The sequence below is a fragment of the Passer domesticus genome, chromosome 6, assembly GCF_036417665.1.
Source record: "Passer domesticus isolate bPasDom1 chromosome 6, bPasDom1.hap1, whole genome shotgun sequence".
NCBI classification, from domain to species: Eukaryota; Metazoa; Chordata; class Aves; order Passeriformes; family Passeridae; genus Passer; species Passer domesticus.
Window position 1 is genome coordinate 72,078,967 of NC_087479.1, and position 25,930 is coordinate 72,104,896.

The 25,930-nt window shown below is 47.6% G+C and overlaps 1 long non-coding RNA gene across 1 annotated transcript; it reads left to right on the forward strand.

The window, feature by feature from the left end:
* The first annotated feature begins 12,426 nt into the window (after window positions 1-12,426).
* LOC135302259 (uncharacterized) lies at window positions 12,427-16,665 on the forward strand. Its single transcript, XR_010363961.1, has 3 exons — window positions 12,427-12,470; window positions 15,475-15,608; window positions 15,881-16,665. It is a non-coding gene; the product is annotated as an uncharacterized LOC135302259 (long non-coding RNA).
* The last annotated feature ends 9,265 nt before the right edge of the window (window positions 16,666-25,930 follow it).

Genomic DNA, 25,930 nt, shown 5'->3' on the forward strand with positions numbered 1-25,930 from the left:
GGTATCAAGCCCAAGGCTTTGTGTGGGCAGGCAGAGGCAGGCAGGAGGCAGAGCTGTCAGCAAAGGAAGGGGCCAGCCAGGTGGGGCAGCCGGGGGATGACAACAGCCTGCAGGGACAGAGGCACAGGGCAGGGACACCGTAGGACAGCCTGGGCTGCACAGGGCACAGGGATGGGCAGCAGCTGCAAGGCCCTGACAGAGCCAACTTGGGCAGCACTTTGGCCATGGCTGCTGGCCCTGGGCCTGAGGCAGGAGCAGGAGACAAGTGACCCTTGCAGGCCTGGGGCCTCATTGCCTCCTTGTCCCTGCTCAGCAGCCTGGCAGGGGCCGCCCCATGGTGCTGCCCTTGGCATTGCACATCCCCACATGCCAGTGCCCTGGGAAGAGCCCTGAGCAAGGAGGGAGGGACAGGATCTGCCTGGCCAGGGCCTGGGGCTCAGGCCTTGGCCCTTTGCATTCCTGAAACACATCCAGGTTTGCTCAGCACCAGAGACACCTTTGCCTTGTTTGTCCCCAGCTGTCATCACTGCCTCCAGTATTCTGCTCTACGTGGAACTTGGGGACACTTTCACATGAGTTGTGTCTCTCACTGGGACCCATTAGAAGTTAAAGAAAGTTTGAAGTTTGAATCTGATTAGGAGTTCTTGAGAAGTTTTTTTGAGCACACTCTGAGGGACTGAGTCTGATGCAAAGAGCACCAAAGCCCCAGAGGGTCATTAAAGTCCTGGTGCTGTGTCTGTGCTGCTGAGCTGGGCCGGGCTCCTGGCCCAGAGGCAGCTCCTGGCAAGGGCAGCACTGCAGAGAGACAGCTCTGGCCAGGAGCAGCTCCTGTGCTCAGCCCAGCAGGGCTGGGGCACTGCCAGGGCAGCTCAGGGACACCAGCAGGGCACAGCCAGAGCTGACAGGGGCTCAGCACTGGCAGGGGCTGGGGGATGTCCCAGAGGGGGCTGTGTCACAGCGGCACCTCTGTGGCTGTGTCATGGAGGCACAGAGCAGCTGTGATGTCAGAAAGAGACTGTGTGACAGCACAGAGTGGACTGTGTGACAGCACAGAGTGGGCTGTGTGAGGTCACAGACTGGGCTATGAGACCACAGAGTTTATTGTGTGAGGTCACTGAGCAGCTATGACATCATAGATGGGAGTGTGTGACATCACATAGTTTCTTGTGTGAGGTCATTGAGCAGCTATGACATCATAGAGGGGACTCTGTGACATCACACAGCAGGCTGTGACATCATGGCATATCTGTATGACACCATAGAGCAGACTGTCAGGTCAAAGTATGTGCTGTGACATTACAGAGTGGCAGTATGACATCACAGAGAGGGTTTTATGACATCACTGAAGGGCTTGTGACATCACAGAGCTGGCAATTGTTATGAGTTTTGTTTTAATGAAGTTGGGGAAGAATGGGGGTTGCTTGTTGTGGGGGAAGGGAAGCGTCCAGGACTTGGTGGGGGCTGGAGGTGGATGGTGATTGGACCAGGGCACCGACCAATCACTCGACGCCCTGGGGAAATGATTGGTCCAGAATGAACATCAGTAAGGACCAAGCAAAGCGCCCGAATTCCACCAATCGGTGCGTGGATCCAAAACCCACCAATCCTGGACCAGGGACTGTTATAAAAAGGGGGGTTTTCAGTTCTTCGGGGTTCTTTCGGGTTTGTTCGTGTTGGTGTTCATGTATTTTTGAAAGAACCCAGCGTGTGAGAAGCACACTGCTTTTGGAATTTTGAGCTGTTGTGAAAGACCTGGGCTTATCTTGGGTCTTCTGTTCTCTTTGACTTATTTTTAATAAATGAGAGCCTGTTTCAACCTCTCTTCTAAAATTTTGCCTTGTTCGATTTATAACATCTTTGGGGACTCGTCCGGGGTCAGCCACGACCCTGAAGCGGTCCGGGATAGCCCGGGCCCGAGAAGACGTTTCCAGCCACATTTTTCGGCTGCTCGGATCTTGGACTACGTTGGACTGAGGAGGGGAACGTGCTGACTCCCGAGGTCAGAGAAAACGACAACAGCTCAAAGGGTAAGCCCTCTGAGAAGGAGCGGGGCTCGTGTGGTCCATGAGCCACACGAGTGGGGTTTAAGGCATCGGGGGTGCGAAGTGCGTGTGTGTGAGCGAGACTGAGGCTGTTAGTACAGACTCCCGAAGCGAGTGTGGACCTCCTAGTACTGCGGTTCCGGACTCCCGTGAGGGGGCCGGCTGGGATAGGAGGGAAGCGAGTCTTGAGGAGTGAGTGTACCCCTAGGGACCCCCGGGAGTAGGGGAGACGGGGAGTACCTACCCGTTCGTTGCCCTTACCCGCATAGGCTCCTGTTCCTCCTGAGAGTGGAGGCTCCTAGGAGTGGTCTTAGTCAGTGGCCCGAATTGCTCCCCTCGAACTAGGACCCCAGTTGAAGGGGGTCATACAGGGGGGCACGCCTGGCACTCTGAACTAGGACCTCAGTTAAAGGGGGTCATAGAAGTGTCTGGGTGGGGGTTGGTGAGGCAGATTTGCCCAGTGGGGGGTCTCTGCCCACTAACTAAGACCACCTGGAGGGCTGTTCCTCAGAGGCAGACTGAGAGAAGTCTGACTTCTGAGGCATTAGGACCTCAGGTGTGGGAGAAAATACTCCCACACGGAGACTGCAGCTTAAAGCAGCCACCGTGTGGGAGAGTGCCCCTTTTTCCAGGCCAGGGAAGGGGAGGGTGCCCCACCTGAGGGAAATAGTAGGGACCTCTGAACTAGGACCCCAGTGGAAAGGGGTCATAGGGGGAAAGTAGGCTACCCCGAGCCAGGATCCTAGCTAAAGAGGGTCGTAGGGGTAGCCGAAAATATCTTCACAGGAGTGGTGACCCACAGGGTGAAGGCGGGCCACCGGCTGTGAAAGGGCCTTTCCAGTCGCTAGGGCTGGAAAGGAGGTTAGAACTGACCTGAGGTTAGGGAAAATTTTTGGTTTGTGTACGAAACTTGTTTTGTTTGTGTTTAAATTGAGTTTGAAAATATAAGGAGGGAGGTTCTGGGGTGAGGGCTAGCCCAAAAGTCCCCAGACAGCTCCCAAGCAGTGTTTTTAAGTAATTGGCCAGGTGGTGGCCATTTTAAGTTTACTTTGAGTGTTGTTTTAAGTGATTGGCCAAGTGGAAGCCATTTTAAGTTTTATCTCGGTGACTTTAAGTTGTGGGCCGAGTGGCGGCCATTTTAAGTTGGTAAAGTAGTGCTGTGTGAGGGCTGCGAGGCAGCCATTTTAAGTTCTCTTTTATGGTGCTGTGTGGTTGTGGGCCGAGTGGCGGTCATTTTAAGTTGGTGAAATAGTGTTGCGTGGAGGCTGTGAGTCAGCCATTGTAAGTTTTTGTCGTATTGTGGTCGAGGGCCGAGTGGTGGCCATTTTGGGTGCGTACTGTGTTGTGTGTTCTTTTACTGTGTGGTGATTGTGGGCCGAGCAGCGGCCATTTTAAGTAAGCGAAACAGTGCTCAGTATAAGTTTAATAAAATTGTTAGTTAAAATTTCTTTTCAGAATATTTTTGAATATTTACTTCTTTTAAAGCAGATTAATTTCTTTAGTTGAGTTATTTCTAGTTTATTACCTTAGAGCTGCTATTTACTTTAAATCCTTATAGGTCCAAATACAATTGATTTCCTTAAGATTTGTTATTTTTATTACAATTCCTATATTTTACTATTTCAATTTACTGATTTATATTAGCCACCTTTATTTTAACTTCCACGTCCCGCTATTTTAATTTATCAGCCTATATCAGTTATATTTAAGCTGTAGTATTTATTTCTATAAAATCTGCCACTTTATTTTGATTCTCATCATTAGACGCCATATTTATTTTATTTCAGTTCCATTAAAATCCGCCATCTTTATTTCAATTCCCCCACTTAGAGTTTCCCACAATCAGTTAAACCTGCTATTTTTATTTCAATTCCCGCCATCTTTATTTTAACTCCCACACCCCACTATCCGATTTATTTTATTTAAATCATCATATTTTATTTAATTTCTATAAAATCTGCCATCTTTATTTCAGTTCCCATCTTAAGTCATCATATTTATTTCATCTCATTTCCCACACTTGGTGTCTCCTATATTTGGTTATATTTGATCTCTTTAAACAGTGTTGTTGTTGTGTGTTATAGAGTAAGAGGCACAGTTTAAATTCTAAGCATGGGGCAGGGTACAGGAAAGAGTGCAGTTAAGAAACAGAAAGTGAAACAGACCCTTAAGAATATACCACCTAATAGTCCATTAGGGAAGATGCTGGATAGTTGGGATGATGATGAAGGATTGAAGAGTTTAAATAGAATACAGATGATAAAATACTGTACTGAGGTTTGGCCTCAGGAGAGTATTGCGGAAGGTCCAGTGTATTGGCCGTGGTATGGAACAGAGGAAAAATGGTTATGTGAGGCCCTAAATAGGTACGTTAACACCCGACTAGATCCATGCCAACAAGAAATTAAATACGCAAGATGTTGGATGGAACAAAAGAAACAAGAAAGAGAAGTAAAGATATATAAAGTCTCGAAAGAAAAAGAGAAGTTGATAAGTTGCCAGAAAGGAGGTGGGACCCCTTAGACCATCTTCCTCCTCCTCCAGATCCAATAGAATACCTCCCATTACCTCCTCCTCCCTCAACAGCACCAGTAAATGATTTGCCACCATCTCCTCCAGAATTATACTCCACAATACCAACCCCAAAGGAAAAATTAAGACAAGACCTAAATGTAGAAACAACAAAATCACCTCCCTCCTCAAATAAAGAACAACATATTGCAGATGTATCTTCCTCTGTGCCATCTCCCCTCCCAGTGACACATGAGCCTGAGCACTCAAATTTATCTCCAATTTCGCCGAGTGCATCAAATTCTACTCAAAGTACCCCTACCCCAATTGTAGTTCCTAAAACCTTCCAAAATCCTCCTTTTTATTTTTCTTCTATATTCCAGCCAATCCCTCAAAACGTGTCTTCTCCCATTTTTGGTACTCCTTTTTATATACCCCATGTACCCCAAAACCCCAAAAGTCAAACAGGGAAAGAACATCCAACAACCGAAAGAGCTTGCTGCTGTAGAAATAAGGAAGAACATAAAATAAACGAGAAAGACAAATATGTTGAGAGTCACCCATACAATACTAGGTTCCAGGCCAAGAAAATACAAGAAAATCTAAAAAAAGCTGAAAAATTATTTCCTTCAAGGGAAGTACCTATGGGTGGAGCCAGAGGAGGTATAGGCTTTGTGAATGCACCCTTAACCGCCTCCAAGATTAGAAATTTTAAGACAGATATTAAACCCCTTTTGGAAGACCCACTAGGTATTTCCCAGCAATTAGATCAGTTTTTGGGACCTAACATTTACGTGTGGGAGGAGCTAAACTCAATCCTGGTTATATTATTTTCTTCCGAGGAAATACAAATGATCAGGGCAGCAGGTATGAGAATCTGGGAGAGGGAAAATCGAGGTGGTCCTAGAGGGGAAGATAAAATGCCTCTTAACGCCCCTGACTGTGACCCAAATGAAGAGGAAGGAAGAACAAATATGAGACAATACCGGACCTTAATAATAACGGCAATACGGAAGGCAGTACCGAGAACCAATAACGCAAGGTTAGCTTTTGACAGTCACCAGCAAAAGGAAGAGTCACCAAGTGCCTGGTTAGAGAGGTTAAAGAGAAATTTCCAGCTATATTCAAGTGTAGACCCAGACAGCCCAGAGGGACAAGTGTTGGTTAAGATACAATTTGTGACAAAAGCATGGGTTGATATAAGAAGGAACTAGAAAAGATAGATGATTGGCAAGACAAGGGAATGAATGAATTGTTAAGAGAAGCACAGAAGGTATATTTGAGGAGAGATGAAGGGAAGACAAGAACCAAGGCGAAAATGATGGTGGCAGTAGCAAGGGAGAGTGCAGGATTTGGAAGCAATGGATTAGCAGGAGGAGAAGGGGGCAGGTATAATGAGTCTAGAGGAAGTTCCAATCTTTGATGAAAAAGAACAGGAAGAGTTACAAAAACATGGTGCAATATTAAAAGAAACAGGAAAATGGGAAATGCCAGATGGGAGGCAAATACTAAACAAAGCACTCACAAGAAAGAAATTAGAAGACCTGCATGCATCAACCCATTGGGGGACCCAAGCGTTACATGACCATTTCATGAGGACCTATGCATGTATCGGAGTATGGGAAATTGCAAGAATAATAATGAGGGACTGTATGATATGTCAGAGAATAAATAGAAAAGTGATGAGAAAACCACCTCAAGGAGGAAGAGAGTTAGCAAAAAGACCGTTCCAAAGCGTCCAAATAGATTTCACAGAACTGCCTCAAGTGCAGAGATACAAGTACCTATTAGTAATAATAGACCATCTAACCCATTGGGTAGAAGCATATCCGACCACCAGAGAAACTGCAGAAACTGTAAGTAAGATCCTATTAGAACAAATCATACCCTGGTACGGAATCATAAATACCATCGATTCAGATAGAGGTCCTCATTTCACAGCTAAAATAATACAACAGCTTGTAGAAGCCCTAAACATCACGTGGAGATTTCATACACCTTGGAGACCCCAGAGTTCTGGAAGAGTAGAACGAATGAATCAAACTCTTAAGAATACACTTACCAAATTAACAGGGGAAACGAAAATGAATTGGCTGAAATGTCTCCCTTTAGCTTTACTAAGAATAAGGACAAGACCGAGAGCAGATGTAGGAGTATCCCCATAAGAAATGATGTTTGGGCTACCGTTTTTAACAACCCTAGGACATGCAGGAACATACGAAGAAGGAGAAATGAGTGTAAGAAAATATATAAAGACTATCACCAGCACCTTAGAAGAACTAAGAGTTAAAGGATACCTTCCTCAATCCACTCCTATTGATTTTAAAATTCATAAATTTCAGCCCGGTGACTGGGTGTTAATCAGAGCCTGGAAAGAACAACCCTTAGTCCCAAAATGGGAAGGCCCTTTTCAAGTACTATTGACTACTGAAACTGCTGTGCGAACCCAAGAACGAGGATGGACACATATAACCAGAGTAAAAGGGCTGGTTTCTGCACCTAAGGAACCACCACCGACTTTAACAAAGTCTAAAGAGACCTCAGACACACCGCCAAGAGACCCATAAGCTATAATTCCTAAAAATTGTTATATAAATGTTTAAGTGAAAAGTTGTTAATATGTTTTTAATGAAATTTAATGTTTAGTGTGAAAGATGTAAAATTGTAAAATATATTAATTTCTGGTATCTCTTGTTTCAGATCAGAAGATCAAAGGAAAGAAATAGAGCATTCTCCCACACATCTAGCAATCTGGCCCTAAAAAGAACAGAAGAAACAAGTTGATAAAAAAAGGGAAAGTGAACTCCTGCAACAGTAACTGGTAAGAGTAACACGTTAAGAAAAAGAGCGAGAGGGGGGCAAGACCGGATCAAGTTACACTCTTGCCACAAAGAGTTGCTGATCCTCTACGGAGGGGAGACATGATTGGGAGAGTGGCTTGTACCGGACCCCCATTCCTAGGAATCCTCCTACTTATGATCATCGACAAGGGAGAGACAGAACCATGCGAGAAGTGTTACTACCCTTTGTATGCAGGAGAGTCTCGGACTGCCGTCCTCAGGACACACACTAACCCGAGTCCTAATTGTATCAACTTTTTGTCAGTAACAACTTGTATGGAGGATGGAAAAACATATTGGCTATTCGAAAATATAGGAAATTTTAAACAAAAATTGTTGGGGGAATGCCCTATGAAAGAGAAGTGGGTCTGTTCTGAGAAGAAACCCATTGAAGGACAAGTAGGATATGAGGATTATGAACCCGATTTGATAAAAGAAAAAGAAATAAAATGGGTGATTAAAAAGGGACCGAAAATCCCAACTCTGGGAGGGAAAAATCTATTCCTCGACCTAGCGGAAAAGATAAGTCACGAATTTAACATCTCTAACTGCTGGATTTGTGGAGATACTTGTATGGCTGAAATTTGGCCATGGGAGGGAATCCCCATGAGTCCACAGGACGTACTTAGAATTCTAGACAAAGAAGGATCCGAGCGAGACAACCGACCGGAGGAAGAGGCATGGAACCTACGATCCGAAATGATTGGTGAAGAGTGCCTTTGGAGGAGGCATCCAGAGTACACCGTGTATTTGGGTGAGATCCATTGTAAGAGTTATTTAGTCATGAATAAAACCTATCAGTGGTGGATTCCCAAACGTCCGCACTTATATTGGTCAAGGTCCAAAAGATCCCAATGCTCTTATATAGAAAGAGAAAAGTTATATGAATGCCCTACCAGAGAGCCCAATCCATTCTGGGATGCACCCCAAATTGCCAAATTTTGGAACAAAACCAACTATAACTTAGAAAGCCAACTTCAGTTTTGGAGAGCTCCAAAAAATTTATATTGGCTGTGTGGAAAAAGAGCGTATGTAGTCCTGCCAAAAGGATGGGCTGGGAGTTGTACCCTGGGCGTAATAAGACCCTCCTTCTTTCTCCTCCCCAGGATAGAAGGGCATCATTTAGGGGTACCTCTCTATGATGAGTTAGCCGGAAAAAGCGAGAGTTGTCCATAGGAGGCACTCAACAATGGGGAGAGGAAGAATGGCCACCAGAACGTATCATTGCCACCTACGGCCCAGCTACTTGGGCTCAAGATGGGTCATGGGGATATAGGACTCCTATTTACATGCTAAACAGAATAATCAGGTTACAAGCTTTATTAGAAATTATTTCCAACCAATCCACACTAACAATAGACCTCCTCAATGCCCAATCGAGGCAGATGAGAACCATGATATACCAAAACCGGCTAGCTTTAGACTACCTTCTAGCCGAAAGAAGGAGAGGTATGTGGGAAATTTAATTCCTCGGAATGCTGTATTGAAATAGATGATCACAGTGAAGTAATTACCAATATCATGACTAACATCAGAAAATTAGCCCACGTCCCTGTTCAAAGGTGGACCCCATTGATACAGACTGATTGGGGAAATTGGTGGAATAACTTATTAAAAGGTGATAGGTGGAAGAAAGTACTGATTGTCTTAGGTGGTGCCCTAATAAGTATCATGTTTCTTCCATGTATGATCCCATGCCTCATCCGGGTCGTTACGAGAACTGTGATCAACTCCCTCGAACTCACCCTCAAAAGTGGAGAAAAAGACAAAGATGCTAACAACATTTTAATGTTACAAGGACAAGGGATGGAACCCAACCCAGTGGCAGAGAATGATGAAACTGCGGCAGAGACTTACAGAAGATACCAGAAATTAAGAGAATTGTACACTATCAAAGAAGAAACTATTTAAAAACAGTTCAAAATGAACTGTTTGGAGAAACTGTTAAAAACAGCTCAGAAATGAACTGTTAAGAGACTATTTAAAAAGACTGTTTAAACTAAAGACTGAGTGGGAGTTGATGCGGGTTGATGAGGGCTAAAGCCTGATCAAAGTTTTAGAGGGGGAGTTGTTATGAGTTTTGTTTTAATAAAGTTGGGGAAGAATGGGGGTTGCTCGTTGTGGGGGAAGGGAAGCGTCCAGGACTTGGTGGGGGCTGGAGGTGGATGGTGATTGGACCAGGGCACCGACCAATCACTCGACGCCCTGGGGAAATGATTGGTCCAAAATGAACATCAGTAAGGACCAAGCAAAGCACCCGAATTCCACCAATCGGTGCGTGGATCCAAAACCCACCAATCCTGGACCAGGGACTGTTATAAAAAGGGGGGTTTTCAGGTCTTCGGGGTTCTTTCGGGTTTGTTCGTGTTGGTGTTCGTGTATTTTTGAAAGAACCCAGCGTGTGAGAAGCACACTGCTTTTGGAATTTTGAGCTGTTGTGAAAGACCTGGGCTTATCCTGGGTCTTCTGTTCTCTTTGACTTATTTTTAATAAATGAGAGCCTGTTTCAACCTCTCTTCTGAAATTTGGCCTTGTTCAAATTTATAACAGCTGTGACAGGACAGGGTAGGGTGTGAGGCTATAGAGCAGACTCTTCCATCATAGAGGGTGGCTCTGTGACATCAGAGAGTGGGTTGTGACATCACCAGATGGCTGTGAAACATCATAGAGGAGGCTGTGACATCACAGAACAGACAGTGACATCACAGGGTGACTTTGTGACACCACAGAGTCTTCTGTGACATCACAGAGCAGCTGTATGACATCACAGGGTGACATCCCAGAGTGGGCTGTGATATAACAGGAGGCTGTGTGACATCACAGGTGCTGTGTGACATCAGAGGGGCTGTGTGAGGTCACTGGGGAGGTCACTCTGCCCCAGGCCCCCTCACAGTTCCCCCAGAGCAGTCCAACGCTGCTCGTGCACAGCGGGGTCCCCTGTCCCCCCGGGTCCTCCCGCCCCCGGCGCCGCAGCCTCCCCCAGAGAATGTTCCACGAGATCGACCCCAGAGCCTGACACGGGGAGGGGGGGCCGGGGCCCTGGGGGGTGGGACAGGGGGACAGGGACCCCCCGGCAGCGTCCCCGTGTCCCCCAGGGCCAGAGCCTGGGCCAGGGCTCCTTCACCCTGTTCTGAACGAGGGCTTGAGAGCTCTGAAAAATCCCTGGCTAGGGATCAGCAGCAACCAGATTTAATATTAAGGGACAGCACCACAAAGTTCCTTGGCAAGAGTCACTCTGCTCCTGACTGGACACTTCAGGCACAGCAATCAAATGAACAACAACTAGGCCAAACAAAATCTAGGCAGTCAAACGAGAATTGAAGCGTGAACTGTCCCTGTGTGTGTCTGTCTGTGACAAAAGGACAGTGACGGCAAGGACAAAAGGAATACAACCCAAAAGCTTAACAGAGCTCAAACTTAACAGGACTTAACTTATACCTTAACCTTAATTTCTGCCTTAAACTTCACAATTTAGCAAAAGAACAGCACTTAACACTATTTAACCTTACTTATAACCTATGATATTGCAATATAACAGTGGAATAACATTAACAATATTTATATCAGCTTATAACTTACATTAAACTTAACAGAAGTACAACTCTTAGCAGCACCTCTTATAACAACTTAGCTTAGACATCATGACTTAACCTCACTTACAGGCCTGACTGACTCAGATAGCCAAGGCACTCCAACCCCTCCGAGAGCAGCATTTCTGCCACATTTCCCCAGCACAGGCACTCCTGTGTGCACACAGACACAAAGAGTCGTGCAAGGCACCTGTGAGAAATTCCCCTGAGGGCAGGAAATGCTCCCTGTGGATGCTTTGGCATCTCCCCAGCGGGTGAAGGGTTGAGCCTGGAGGAGTGGGGGGATCGGCCCAGGCTCCCTCGTTGTTCAGGATCCCCGAGTGCAGCAAACGGGAGAGTTCCCGGCTGGGAGAGGCCCCACTCAGAGGGAGTCGCTGGCCCAGGAGAGCTCCAAGGGGCTCCTTTTGCAGTGCTGTTTGTAGGGCCCCAAGAGAGGGGCTGCAGTCACAGCAATGGTTCATCCTGGCCGCACTTGGCATCAACAGCTTTCTTTGGCACTGTGAGAACAGGGATGCTGTGCCACTGAGGGAACAAAACCAGTTCCCAGGGCTGCTCCTACAGCAACCAGGAGCTGGATGGGCAGCAGCAGTGCCTGGAGCAGACAGTGTTTGTGCTGAGCTGCAGAGGAGCTGAGCCCAGGGGCTGTTGGCCAAGGCCAAGGCCCAAGGAGCATTTCTCAGCTTGCAGCATAACATAAAGAATGCTTGCTTATTTCAAATACATTACCTGCTTGTAAGCCTTAAAATACAAGGCACAGATCTCCATTATTAAGCTTAGAACTTCCTAATATCTCACTAGATATACTTCTCTGGAGCTTAGGGAGTTATTTTAGCCCAGCATTAATACACAGACCATTGTTCTACTTGTGCTTATTTTTGTACTTCTTACATAATTTTCTGCTGACCTATCTTATGGCTACTGCTTAGCTCTAATCACAGTTCTCCTGTCTCTGAGGCTTGCCTTTTGCAGCTTTCCCAAAACCCTCTGATTTTATGGATTCCTACACAGAGGAGCTGAGCCCAGGGGCTGTTGGCCAAGGCCGAGGCCCAAGGAGCATTTCTCAGCTGGCAGGGCGGCCTGAGAAGGGGAGGGGGGAATGCAGCAGCACAGGGCTCATGGAATGCATGGACCATTGTGACACCGTGAGGCCTTGTGACACCAAGGGACCATTGTGACACTGTGGGGACCAGTGAGACCAAGGGACCATTGGTACACCGTGGGGCTTCATGGAATCATGGAGAGCACTGTGATATTTCACTCGCCTCATGGAACAGGGGGACCATACTAAAGCTGTATGGTTCCATGGACACTAGGGACCATTGTGACACTGTGAGGCCCCATCTACAGAGGGTCCATTGTGACACCAAGTCTCATAGAACTGTGGAGACCATTATGATGCTTTGGGGTGTCATGGAACCAAGGGGCCATTGTGACACAGTTGATGAGTTCTCTTAGAAGATGTGGTTGTAGATGCAAGGAGAAATGAGGTTAGAAATGATAGGTAACAGCCTGTCCCTCATGCTTCTCTCTTGCCACAGACGACAAAAGCAACAGCCATCTCTCCCCTGGCTCCTTCTGCTCCTGGACAAGAAGCCAAAAAGGAGCAAAATGAGCAGGACAACCACATGCGTCCAGCTGTGCTCACAGCACAGCCCAATCATTCCAAGAGACTAAGTGCCAGTTGTGGGTGCTGCTGTCTTTAGTGCAAGGCAGAGGTGCAAGTTTCTGAGCAGCCAGCACTTGCTGTTGCTGGCCGAGGATGCCAAGTGCTGGAGTCCTGCAGGATGTAGTCATTTCCTGTGGGCAGTGACAGCTCAAAATTGGCCTTTAACCTGTCATGCTGAGGCACCGAAGAGCTGGGGGCTCTGGATGACCCTTTGGCTGCCTGACTCAGTGAAGCTCTATTTCTGGGCTTCTGCAGTGCTTTGTCCAAGGGCACACATGGCAGTGCTGGAGATCCCAGGGCTATGTTGGTTTTTCCATCGTGGAAAGGTGTGTTTGGCTTGTGGAAGTGTTCTGCAGTATTCCTGAGGAGTTCTTCACTCGTACAGACTCTTTTGGCCCAGCTGTCTTTTGGCTTTTGATAAGCTGCAAGGAGATGACTGCGCTGTCCCTGAAGCTGTGGGGGGCCATTTCTGTCCCGTGTGGCCAAGGAAAGGAACTGCGCAGTTGCGAAGCCTTCTTGTCAGGCAAAAGGCAGAAGTGGCGAATTTCTGTGGCTCTGTTCCATGGTGAAGTCTGCAGCTTTGGAAAGTGCCTTGGAGCCTGGAGTGAGGGTGAAGCTGCAAGTCCTTGAGTGCTCTCTTGTGTTGCTCTGCACAGGAGGGACGTGTTGAAATGGAGGATACAGTATTTGAAGTCAGATGGGCAACTTTTTGGCTGGCCAGCTGTGTGGGCCAAAAGGAGCCAGGGGTGCTGCCCGTCCAGAGCAGCTGAACGTGAGGCAGCCTGTGGCCAGGTGGCCAAGAAGGCCAAGGGCATGGTGGGCTGTGTCAGCAGCAGAGGGGCAGCAGGAGCAGGGCACTGAGCGTTGACCTGTGCTGGGCAGCGCTGCGGCCACAGCTGCAGTGACTGCTGTGTGCAGTTGTGGGCCCTGTGAAGCAGAATGTCACTGAGGGGCTGGAGCGGGTGCAGAGAAGGACACGGGAGCTGGGCAAGGGTGTGGAGCACAAGCCCAGTGACGAGGTGCTGAGGGAGCTTTAGTCTGGACAACGGGTGGCTCGTGAGGGGACCTTCAGCTTCTACTCTCTCCATTGAACTATTTTAGCCACTTTTTGTAGTTACTTTTTCCCCCCCTTTTTTTTAACTGCTATTTTGTCTTTGCTTGGAGAATGAGGTTTCTTCATTTTCTTTTTTTCCCATCCATGCTGCTTTTCCTCATTATTTTCTGTCCTTTTACAGGACTGGTACTGGTTCTGCTAGAATTTTAATTTCTAAGGTGTCACTGCTGTAGAATGAAATAGTTTTGCATGACAAGACATCATTCAGTGCTAGCACCTTGGTGCAGATGAAACTGTGTATTTCTTGGCCAGCCAGTATGGCATTTGAGATCACTTTCAGGTTATCAACGCCTGTGGCTTTTTGCAGCCCAGGGAATCAATTTGTTTTGTGTTCGGGAATTGAGCAGGATATCAACGGCCTTTTATTCCAACCGGTCCTCAGAGATCAGAGGAGCTGGGAGGGGCTGGGCAGCATTTCTGATTTCATCCACTTCAGCAGTGTCAGTGTGGTTGAGTCCAAGAGAAGAACTTGCTCAAGCACAGATGCAGAAAGAGTGCAGTTCTCAGTGCAATGCTCTGGGTCAGATCGTTTTCCATAAGTACCTACAAGCTCCAAATTCCCCAAGAGTGTGGTTTATTGAAGCAACAGAACAGCAATCTCAGGATTGCTGCTGAGTGGGGGCACTGCCTACCAAGTTTTGATGTGAGAGAGGACAGTAAAGACAGATTATAGTAGTGAGATCTACCTGTCTGTCTGTCTGTCTGTCTATCTATCTTCTATCTATCTATCTATCTATGTAACTTTTACATAATTGAATCTTCCCATCTCTGGGCCAAGGATGTTGGAGGTGCAAACCTCACCTAAAGCATCCCTTTCAGGAGAGGATTAGAGACATGTTCCGTGTACCAGTTCTGAGCAGGCAGAGATGTTTCCCCCTCCAGATATGGGGTTTTTCCCCCTCAAAGCTGTTTTCCTTCTCCGGCCTCTTCTGCCCTGAAGTCCCCACTTAATTCTTTAAATTTCTGCCTGTCCTAGAGAGGTGGAACAATTCCATGGTTAGGTGCTGTTTGGTGACTCTGCTCATACATGCATTACATGACACATGGTTTCCTTCACTGGCATCCCCAGGGGTGTGTAAGTGCATTCGTTAATTGGGGCCTTATGAGAGTCTCTGTTACTGCTGGTCAGAATTCTCAGTTGACAAAAGAGGGAGAAAAAACACCTTGGTCCTCTTCCATATACTGAGGCGGCTGTAGAGGCTCTGTGACATACATCAAAGTATCTTTGCACGCATCCCTATCTCCTGAATGACCAGGATTTCTAACAAGAGTGTAGATGTCAGAAAGGCAGGAATGCTGGTGCAGGCCCGAGGAGAACGTGAACTGCAGAAGTGTCTCTCCCAAGGGCTGAGCTCAGCCAGGAAGCCACCTGCAGAGCCAGGATGGAGCTGTGGGACAGGGCTGGGTGTCAGTCACTACTGAAAGACAAAGAGGACATGGCAGGAGCAGAGGGAGGCCCTCACCAGAGCCTTGAGGAATGCCACACCTTCCCTGTCAGCTGCCTGAGAGGCTGTTGGAGCTTCAGTGCCAGATGGCCCCTGATTGTAGTGCCAGGGTCACTTTGGAATCTGTGCCTCCCCACGGGCAGAGAATGACCCAGGAGAGCAGCAGCACAGAGCTTTGGGAATGTGTGAGCCCATCAGCCTTTGAGTCTTGGCTCACAAATATCACATGGGAAGTTGAAACCCATTTTCTCTTGCTTTCTGTGAAGGTCTTTCTAGAGAAAGAGCAGGGGCAGACTGCTTATCAGAGATGCCATGCCAGGCTCAGGGAGAGCTGTTCCCAGCCCGAGAGCAGGAAGAGCAGCTCAGGCAGCAGGTGGAAGAGCCATAGCAGAATGGCCAGGTAAGCCTGACTGGCCAGGTGACAGAGGGAAGGGCAGGAAGAGGGGGATAAAACAGCTCTTGGGACTGAGGAGGCCAGGAGTCCCACAGGCACTGAAAGCACAGAGCCTTGGAATCTGCAGAGATCAGCACTGGGACAGGTTTGCAGTGGAAGCAGAGGTGGGTAGGGAAGCAGAAAGATGTGGCTGAATAGATGTGATTTTGAGGCTGCAAGAGGAAAAAGCTGAGCCTGATGGCAGCTCCCAGTCACTTGCTCTGCATTTGTGTGTACAGAACATCAAGGCAGAGCCACAAGCAGAGCTGCCCGAAGCTCAGAGTGCCATCATGGCAGTGAAGAGAAAGAACAAGGAAGACATGAGAAGAATTCAAGAGGAGATGAATCTCCATCAGCACAGGGGCGATCAACAAAACCAGGTGAGAGAAAGAGTGGCAGCCACTCCACTCATGAAACTTCCTCTCCATTGTTGTTTACAAACCATCAAGGAAGATGTGCAGGCAGAGCTGCAGGAATCTGAAGCTAGGAACAAGGCAAGGGAGAAGAGGCTGGAAGAAGAAATGAAAATCATCAGAGAGAAAGTTAATCACCTCCCTCAGGCTCTACAAAAGCAAGTGAGTGAAGGAGGGACAGCCACTGCAGTCACCAAACTGATGCTTTCTGCCCTTCTTGCCTTTCAGTGCAGAGCAGCAGGGAGTGGGGCCATGCCTCTGAGTGCCATCCTGCTCTAGTATATATCACAGTCACTCTGAAGGACATTTCCTGCTGGATCTCAAGTGCTGCCCTGGACAGTGGGACTTGTTCTTTGGCTTTTGGCCAGCAATCATCCAAATTGATTCCTGCTGGCATGTTCCTGCTCTCTCTGTTTCTTTACAGGGGAACATGGTGACCCAGAGGAGGATTGAAACAAGCTGTCTGTATCCCTTGTATATCTGTTCTTTCCCTTTGCTCACAGTCAATGACTCTTGGCTGAGAGGGACAAGCTGTGGTCTCTGATTGCTTTGTTCTCTGACTTGAGGTGCAAGTGTCGACATCTCACCTGGCAGACCGCAAAGACTTCCAGCAAACAACGGGCAATGAAGGGCCCCAAGGTTGGTGTGAAGCACAGGAACTGTCCCCACCAGAAGTGCTACAGGTTCAGCACACCTACATGGACTCTGGCACTAAACCTGCTGCTGCAGCAGCGTTACCTGGGGGAATCTATTCTGTTGAACCTGGGAATTCGAGCTGGGGCAGTTTGTTCATCTCCAGGTCTGACATCAGCATGGCTGCTCCGAAACCGGAGATTGAGAAGTACCTGGAGATACTGGGTTAGTGTGGCGTATTTCTTGTCTGAGGGACAGTGTACTCTGTGCAGGTGTCAGCACAGCTGTACCAAATGCTCCTCCTGAGTCTGGTGTCCCACTGGGGACATTCAGGACTCCCCAGAGGAAGTGCTGTGCTCTGAGGCAGCGAGGGAGCGCTCTGGGTGTTCCTGCTGCCTCTGCGGGCAGCTTGGACTGGCTTGGCTTTGCCTGAGCTTCCCTCTCTGCTAAAGGCTGAAGCAGCGATTGTTTTTGAACCAGATGAAGGCTGTGGACAAGCAAATCATCTGGACAAGTCCTGTGTGCTAGTGGCCAAACTGAACACAATTTTTAGCTTCTTAAATTCTCCTTAGATTCCTGACTCCCAAATAGTCATCAGAGCAAACAAACCTCACAGAAGTTGACTGGTTTTGGAGTTTTGTCTTTTTGGCTGGGGATTTATTTTTGTCATTTTGGTTGAGGGGGAAGGGTTGTTGTTTTGTTTTGCTTATTTTTGTGGGGTTTGTTTGTTTTCTTTTGGTTTGTTTTTGCTATTGTGGTTGTTACTATTGTTACCCAGCTGACCACAAAGGGCTCAGAGTCCCTGACAGTGGGGCTGCCTTTTGTATCTCCTGGAAGCTCGGATCTCTGCTTAAAAGTGAGCATCTTGTATTTTGTTTCCCTCGGAGAGAATGGTGACCATGGAAAACCCTGTGATTAAATACACAGAAAGGGGACGTATTGGCAGCGGGTGAGTCCAAATGCAGTTACTTCTACACAACCATGGGCCAGGAGTTTTTCTGGTGGAAATGTCTATCCAGCATGAAGTCAGGCCAGCTGGAAACATCTTCACACCCTGAGGATAGATTGTCCCATCTCTCAGTGCTGCTCAGAATTTGTGAGTGTGCTCAGAAGGCTTTGTCAGAGACATCTTCATGCTGCCGAGGTCTTGCCTGCATCAAGGAGCAGGACCTGGAAGATCTCCTTGTCTCTCAAGTGTAGGACAGCTCTGTGTTAATTTCTTTAGCATTTCTGTATGTCTCACAATCATACTGACACACTAATGAAAAAAGAAGAATCTTGCTTGCCTGAAAGGGCAACCCCCTTATCAAAGCTGTCAGGTTACAGTTCTCAGGAACATTTCTTTCCCATGGTTTGCTGAAGGAAATAATCTGTGGTTAGGATAGGAACCACACAGTTTAGAAACTGAAACCCAAGATGAAAGAATAAACTCCCTTTAGGAGCTGAGGCAGTGAACCCCAGTGCTTCAGGAACAGGCGCAGTGCCCATGCACTTGAGAGGAAAATGCATCATCTGCCTTCTGGCAGAGCCCTCCTGCATCCTGCAGGTTCTGGGCATTTGCAGGAGACATCTCCTGTGTGGGCTGGCTTTCACTCCAAGAGCTAAACAGCTTCTCATTTCACTGCTTCTCTTTTGTTTCTAGGTCTTTTGGAGAGGTGGTTAGAGCACTCAAGAATGCCACAGGAGGAGAGAGAAATGTCAACAGCCCTGTGTTTTTGGTCTATAATTTCATTATTTTCATGAAAACATGCATTCCCATCTCCACATTTTTGTGTTTCTAATTATTCATATACCAAAATACTTCTTTTTTAACTCTTTATTTATTGCAGTTGGTAATTTTTATGTCCTCGTTCTTAAAAAAAATCCACAAGCCATTTTAGCCTCTGGCTCTCAAAGGTAGTTTCCTACCTGTCTGTTTTAAATCAGGGCTACAATTCTTTAATGCAATTGAGACAGGTCCAGGAAATGCACACCAGGCACACCAGTGATTCCTCTTGTAGAATGTCATGGCCCTGTCATAAGCCTCTTTTCTTTTCTTACCCACGCCCCCCCCAACCCCCCCCCCCCCCCCCCCATCAGCTCAACATTTAGTTGCAAACTTAAACAAGATGAGCAAAATAACAACATAACAATGCTGTTGTGGGCCTTTGGGATCACCCTTGCTGATCTTTCTGCTTTTTCTGTTGACCAAGGCTCTGATCCAGGCAAAGAGATTGCACTTAGTGACACAGAACCATTTGGCTGGAACTCTGCTGATTTCTAGTAACAGCTGGAGGCCTGGATCTCCACAGGATCTGTCCCAGGCTTTGTTAGCTTTTAGCTGCAAATACCATTGCCCTTGCTTTCTTATCCAGACATACCATGGCTTGGCAAAAACTGCCCAGTGGGCCATATTCCAAAGGCAGTTTGGGCTGGAGTTTGTGAAGGAAGGAGACCCTTATCCAATTGCAAACCACATTAAAAAATTTGTAAAAGAGAACTTCCCATCCTTAACAAATAACTGACAATTCAGAAGTGGACACAGAACTTATTTACAGAATGAAAAGGAAGGGAATTTTCCAATGGAGCTGTGGGTTCTGTAGTTTTTATTCTGACTCCCACTCACAGATAGCACTGGAGAAAGTCATGTCTTCTGCCTGCCATGAATTGTTTGGCTGCAACCATCAGAGGCATCAGGCTGGAGACAGGCTCGGCTGATGTTAGGAACAGGAGCTGCCCCAAGGAGAAAAAAAATGAATGAACTTGTACCTCCCAAACCCATCTCCCCACAGGCTCCAGCAGGATTCCTTTGGTTCTCAGAAATACAACAGATATAGGGCTGAGAAGACCATTTGGATCTATGTGATCATGCCCAAGACCACGCTCATGCTGTTTGGGTTTTGCCATTTTTCTTTTCTATGTTTTCTGTATTCTTTGCACATATATTTGTAGCTCTGTAAGCTACTCTATTAGTGACTAGTTTTCCCAATACTTTTCCACGGCCTTTCCCTAAGCAGAAAGACAAACCTCCAGAGCTCCAAGCACTACTGGGGGGGAGGTAGAAGGCCCCAGTGCTATCTTGGTTCTTCCTGGGACAGACCCCTCCAGACAGCTGGTGAAGTCACCATCCCTGGAAGTGTTTCAGAAAAGACTGGATGTGGCACTGGGTGCCATGGTTTACTTGAGGTGTTAAGGCATGGGTTGGACTCCATGATCTTGAAGGTGTCTTCCAACCCAGTGATTCTGTGATTCTGTGACTGAGGGAGCTTTCCCTGCAGCCCTGGAAAGGGCTCCGGGAGCCCTTGGCCAAGGACGGGGATCAGGGCTCAGGGAAAAGCAGCAAAAGGCTCAAGGCGAAGGTGAGATGGCAGAGCTGCCACAGCGTGGCCCAGCAAGAGCCTCATCTGCTCCTCCTCAGGCCGCGCCATCCACGCTGCCGTTTGCGGCGCCGGCGGCTCCTCTCGCTGCAGTGCTCCAGCGCGTCCCGGGGGCCGGGCCCGTCCTCTTCGGGAAGCGCCGGAGCCTCGGAGGCGAGCGGCTGCTGCTGCGGCCGGGCGGGGAGAGCTGCGGCCGCGGCCAAGGCACGGCGAGCTGCCGCTATGGCCGGCTCCTGCCGCGGCTCCTGCCCGGCGGGCACAGACATGGCCGAGGGCTGCCCGGGAGCTCCGTGCCGGTCCGCAGCGGGCCCGGCCGGGCTGCTGCTCTCCGCGGCCTCTGCCCGCCGCTGCCGGCCCCGCCGCGCTCCCGCTGCCTCTGCCGCAGCTGGGCCCACACGGGAGGCGGCACATTCCGGCCGGCTCGCAAAAGCCCTGCCCGCAAACCCCCCGCATGGCCTCGGCTCAGGCACAGGCTGCCGGCGTCCTCGCAGCTGCGAGCCGGGCCTGGCCGCTGCCGGCCTCGGGCAGAGCTCCCGCCTGTGTCTCCATGGCCGCGGCTGCTCGGCACAGCGGGCTGAGCACAGCCAGCGCCAGGAGCAGCTCTTCACGGGCCCGGGCTCCGGGCACTCCGAGCTGCAGGCAGCACAGAAAAGGGCTCTTTGTTTCACCTCCTCTTTCAGCGCTGCTAAGAATGTAGCCTGCAGCAAGCTGAGAACACCAGAGCACGGAGCCCTTTGCAGGCAGGGCTGTGTCTGCTGGAGGGGCAGAGGGAGCCCAGCAGGGATCAGACACAAACCAGCAGGGCACTGAGGAGCCCCTGTGGTGGCAGTGAGCAGCTCCGGGCTCTGGGCGCTGCTGCTGGCATTTTCTATTGAGCCATCTCCAAGGTCTTCTCTTGTGCTCTGTATTTCTAAGTGTCTTCCCTCTTGCTTCTTGGTTTTGCTTGTCTTCTGCACCTTCATTTCTCCAAATTTTCCTACCCTGTCAGCAGCAACCCCCATCCACAACTGGCTATGAAATATGAACCAAGCAGCTGGCATCAGCAATGTGTAGAATCCTATGGCTCAGGAATTCTTATGTCAGGGCCCTGTCTGTGCCTTATGCTTGTCAGCACCTCCTTCTCTGTGCAAAAACTAGTGATGAGTGGAGGTTTTTTCCTAAGAGCTCTGAGAAGCAAATGATGTGCTGGGATTCTCATGAGTGGATCCATTAAGTTCATTGCTGGGAAACACAAAAGAATGCCAAGGTAGCAGATCAGCTGGGAGCTGGTCACTCCCTGCAAAGGGCTCATGTATGATGTGGGAATACCACGTTCCAGGGTGGGCAAGAAGGATCAATGTGCTCAAGGTGCAGCTACTGAGGTTTGGGTTCACCTGGAGCACAGTCACGGGTGGTGAGCACTGGAAGATCCAGCTGCAGTCCCCATCCATGTCCCTTTCAGTGATGGCTTGAGCCTGGATCCAGAGCGCCCTGGGGGGCTCCTGGGGCTGGCTTTGCACTCAGGGTGAGGATGGCCAGGAGCCACTGAGGCCGGCAGTGGGGACCAAGGCTGGGGCTCGTGGCCTGGCAGGTGTGGCTCTGGGAGCTGGGACATGCCAGGGCTTGGCTCACTGCCACTGTCCTCCGGAGCCCTGGCTAGCTCTGTGATGCTCCAGGGGCAATGGCGAGAGCAGGGAAGTGGCTAGACTGGGGTTTTGCCTGAGCCAGAACCTCTAAGCCAGCCTGGCAGTAGAGACCCTGGAGGAGCCACAAGCACCGAGTGAAAGAGGCAGAGGAGGCTCTTCTGCAGTGCAAAGTCCAGCAAATTTATTAGGAGAGGCAAGGACAGGTTACACAGGACAGAACTGCCAAACGGGAACACAAGCCGAGCTCTCGCTCGGCTCTTGCTGTCTGCGAAGGTGCTGTGAGCTGTGGTGGCTGCACTCAGCCTTGGCTGGGAGGATGATCTGTTTTTAAAAACTCTTAAAACAGGGCGCAGGCACCATATAGTAACCAATAAACGAGTCCCAGGGTGTGGTTTTGAGGGCTGCAACAAATCAGAACAAGGGGAGGACAGAGGGTTGGGATAGGGATTGGATCTTAGGGTGAGGGACAGGGAACTTTCTGGAACAAAGGGCAAGGTTTGAGCTGATGGACAGGGCAAAGGGGCCGCGTTGTTTTGACAGACAGGGAAAAATCTGGGAAGGAGGGAGGGGATTCCTGGAGGGCCAGTTGGGTAGGAGGGCATAAGGCAGGGGAGAAACTAACTGTGATAACTCGGGGAACACCTGAACATACGACAAGCTAATAGAACATTGGACTCAATAAACTAACACGCCGCAACCCAGGAATTGAGGCTCTCAGCAGCTGCGAGGTGGCAGTGTTAGAGCACGCAGCAGCTGGGGGAAGCCATCTCTCGGCTCTTGCTGTGCGGGAAGGTGCTGCGAGCTGTGGTGGCTGCACTCAGCCTTGGCTGGGAGGATGATCTGTACCAGGGAGAGCAGAAAGCTGCCATGGTGAGCAGAACATGCTCAGAGCACTGCAGTGCAGAGAATGATACTGCCCCTGAAGTGCAAAAAGCTTGAAAGCATAGAATTCTGTGCAGCACTGTGGTACAAATTTTCTCTTCTAGGACATGTCCCTTTTTGTATTCTGTAGACAAATTATCAGGATTTATAGAATACATTGGGGCTTTTTCATAAGGGTTTTGGGAGAACTCTCAAGTTTATTTTTATTTACATTTTACATCCAGCATTTATACGGATTTTTCTTATTGTTCTTTTGTAAGTACTTAGGGAACAAATACGCAAGCATTTTTAATCCTTTGGGATATTGTGATTTATATCTTCAGAAAGAGAACCTTGTTGAACAAGTGTGAAGACACCGAGAGAGGGAAAATAGCATAAAAGTCTTTTAAAACAGGGCATATAATGAGGACTGCAGAACTGAGTAATTCCTCCAAGGGGGGAATTAGCAAGGTATATTACCAAGAGTTACTGCCAAGATACTTCCTGAAATCAAGGGAAATGTGACCTGCAGCCATACAAAGTACAGCCAAAGCAAATGAAAACCCTTTGGAAAAGAGGGAATTTTGCCAGTGATATCAATCTGCTGGGATGACTGAGGGATGCCCACCATCCTTGCACTGCATTCCTCAGTATCTGCAGTGTGTTTTCTCCCAATTTCTGACAAGTGAACAAGCAGCTGCCGTTGCTTTACCATTAACTTCAGCTCTTAGGAGAATTACCTAGCATCATAAATGGTTTTTGGAGCTGAGCAGGACTTTCCCAAAATCTTCTACAAAGCAGAAAGGAACCACACAGTTACTTCTGCTGATGTTAGTGAAGGGTTTCGTGAAAGGAGATGTATGAGAACATTGCATTCTAAAACTTCCACATTCAAGAAAACATGAGTGCACTTAGAATAAAACATACAAGGCTAGCATAACATCAGAACAGGATAAAATGAAATTACTAGACTGGAAGTGATGTATCAGAAATTAAATGTATAATTTCTGATACATCTGCATGCATTTGCAAGCTAAAACAGAAAAAGAAAGACAGATAAAAAGGAATGAAGATTTTAAAATTGCACTGCAGGAGAGTAAACCACAACTATAAACAGAGCTGAGAGATTCAGCTTGGAGTTGTATTAGAGTGGAATCCATTCACTGAAGGTTTCTGGTGCACACAAGTGCACCAGACTGAGGGAAAAAAGGAGCAAAGTTTAATTTCTGAAACCCATTTAGATTCCTGGAAGCATTGTCTAGAGATCTAAAAAGCTAAAGCCTCAGAGAATCTGAACCTAAAACCTCCCCAAATCGATTAATAAGGTAGGATGGGCACACCTCTGGTGTTTTCAGAGTCAATGAAACTGACAAGGAGTGTCTGGAAATTAGGAATGCCAACCCAGATTTTATCTGCATTACTTTAAGAACACCTTAATAAGGCACATTAGGAACTCAACACTAACATTCTCACCCTGCTCTATTTACTTTACATTTGAATACAGGCTGGTAGAAGGAGAGATCTGGCTTTAATTTCTCCCCAAGTTACCTGTTGCACTTTCAGATTAGGAGTACATATAAAATGCAGCTAATCACTCTCTCTCTCCATGAATATTCCACTAGTGGACTGACATACAGAAACATCCTTCTTCTCTTTATACCTTCCCAAGTGGTGCCTTAACTAAAAGGAGATTTGTGTAAATCACACAGAAAATCACCAAAACTGCTGAAATTAACACTCAATTCCATGATAAAGGCTTCTGAGAAAACACTCCACAGGATCACTGAACAAACTCAAGCTTGGAAGAGAAACATTCATTTTAGCACTGATCAAAGGGAAAGAAAGAAAAAAAAAAATTCAGTGAAAATTCCAAGTGGAAGATAAGGAGAAAGACAGGAAGCAGAGGAAGAGCAAGGCCCTGTCAGATGAGCTGTGGAAGGTAACTTTGTGCCCCAGCACTGTCAGAGGACGTTCCCTGTCACTGGTGCAAGCAGCTGGAGACAGAAATACTGCTTGATTTGGGGGCCACAGTCTTGGTAAGTGCAGAGGTGGTTCAATAACGTGACATGAGGGAGTTCCCCCAGAGCAACTGGGATGCCTGAAAGAAGTGAACAGCTCACCACAGCCTGGCCCGCTCGGCTGCTTTTCCTTCTGACCCTCCTGGGGAGGCTCTGACATTTCCTCTTCCCTGATGGAAGTGCAGCTGCTGCCAAGGGAAACGTCCCCATACTGACTCAGTGTTCCCTTTGCTTCCCACATGTCCCATCTGCTGTCCCTGTCCAGGAGAGCTGCTCTGCACGGGAGGAGGAGACCGAGGGAGAGCCTGGGAACATGGGGGGCTGCAATCCCTGCTGATCTGGTTCTGTTTATGGATGGGCAGAGTTGGACTTGGATAGTTACAAGTGTAGGGATATTTACATACATTGACTGATATTTGTATAGGGATATTATGAATGTGTATCTACTTGCATTTATGGATGTATGTTATGTATGTATATATGTGTGTTTGTGTGTGTGTAAACATATATAAAAATATAGATATGTATGCAGTTATATATATGTGTACCTATGTTCACTTTATGTCCCTGTTTTGTTATATTCACATATGTGTACAGTTGTACAGCTCTATAGTTCCACTGTTACAGTTAGATGGATTTTTCTATTGGTACACTGATATTTGTATTTATAGATAGGATTCTTAAGAATATGTTTACATATGTCTTACTATATGTCATATGTAACACTTAATATATATTTACACTGCACATTGCTGTGGTGTATTTAATTCTATTGAAACGCGTATGGATTTGTACAGTTCTGAAATTGTGTTAATTTAGTTCTAGGCTAGGGTTGTTTAGAGAGGAATATTGATATTCCTGTGTTTGTATATGGGCTGTTCAGTTGTAGTAATTTGTAATAAATTTAATTGTTAAACTTTGATTGATATTTGTTTCTAATGAGTGTTTGTAGAGGGTTTCAGTACATTAGATTTTTTAAACTGTATTTGATATTTCTATATATTTACATTGCATGATAGTAACAATAAATTTGTTTTGCAACCTTAAATTGATATTTGTATGTTGACATCGCCAGTGTAGCAATTTATAAAAAATTTCATATTTTTAACCTAAGTTGATTTTTGTATATTTGTTTAGTGTTGCAGTGCTACAGGGTGGTAGAAATGCTGCAACCTTCTTGGAGGCGTCTCCTTCAGAAGCCGCTCCGAGGAAGGCCACGAGAACAGCCATTTCCAGTCCATGCACATGCACACGCCACAGACAGCTCAGCACAGGAAGGCAGGAAGGGTCTTTGCATGGCATATTCCAGCAAGGGTTTTACTGCATCCAGCACGCCAGAGGGACCAGAGACAAAAGACCAAAGCCTGTTGTCTGCAGGACTTC